Raw genomic sequence first — 1,180 nt, 5'->3', positions numbered from 1 at the left:
GCGTGTGTGTGGGTGTGTGCGTGTGTGAAAAACGTATAGCTGTGTTGCCCTCCGACCGTTATATTATTCGCTATTTTTTATGGACCACATAAAACAAACTAAACAAATTATTTTTTTTAAACTTATAACTCTTATAACCATATTGCTATAGCGTGTTCACGTTTGCCTGTCCCTGCTAAACAAATTCTAACTCGTTTATTAATTTCCCAACGCGCACGTAACTTTGCAGACCATTTTTTTCACAAGCCAGTGGCAAACCGTTTTTAAAAAAATCTTTATCCAGTAATTAAAGAAAAGATTCTTCATTCGGTCCTTGTACTAAACTCAGGACTTTGGGTTAATGAACAACAATTATTCACAGTAAGGTGGCCTAGAGATTGGTCATTATCAGACAGCGACACCACTCTGTCCCAGCCTTGTTGGTGTGCGGTCGAAAATAGACAAAGGCCGTTTTTGTTTTCCCTTTTTTTCTGCACCCAAGAGCTCACCTGCGTCTGTGGTGTAGCGGTTAGGAGCTTTGCCACCGCAACTGAGCAAGGTCATATGAGCGCCAAGGGGTGGATGTCAACCAGGGGCGGCTAGTGGAGCTAAAAAGTGGACATGCACAATTAAGTTATCGCCGGCTAAAGATAGCCAAGGGCAAAGTAAATCAGAGGATGTATAATTTTATGATCTTTGGGTTGGTGAGGGATGACCTCATGCTTATAATTTCACTCCTTTTTTACTTGTCGCTTTGATTCTAGAATTTAATTTGTTTGTAAGCTACACATCAATTTCGTTCATCCTGCACAAGAACTGAACACTCATATAATAAATTTTACCACTCCACTACAAAACCATCCAAATACACAACTCACAGGACTGTGACTTTTAAAGTGTGTCACGTTCACCTCCCTCGGGTTCACGGTCACAGAGTCACTTAAAGACAAGGAAATAATCACAGTTCACTTGAGCACTCTGCTGGATTGCTCCGGGCTCACATGATTTTGGCATAGAAAAATGTACAGTCTATTGCGTTTATTTTTAGACAGCCTACTGTGGGCTGTGTTTCGGAACCTTTCGGCAGGAGTACATTTGAGATATTCCGTCTTATTAATATTGATGTACCGCCAAACTCGCTAAAGGTGTCGTCATCGCTTGGGTTATCCCAAAGAACGATTTATAGTTCAGGTCAACACTG

The sequence above is a fragment of the Aplysia californica genome, unplaced genomic scaffold, assembly GCF_000002075.1.
Source record: "Aplysia californica isolate F4 #8 unplaced genomic scaffold, AplCal3.0 scaffold00044, whole genome shotgun sequence".
Lineage (NCBI taxonomy): Eukaryota > Metazoa > Mollusca > Gastropoda > Aplysiida > Aplysiidae > Aplysia > Aplysia californica.
This window is presented reverse-complemented; position numbering follows the sequence as displayed.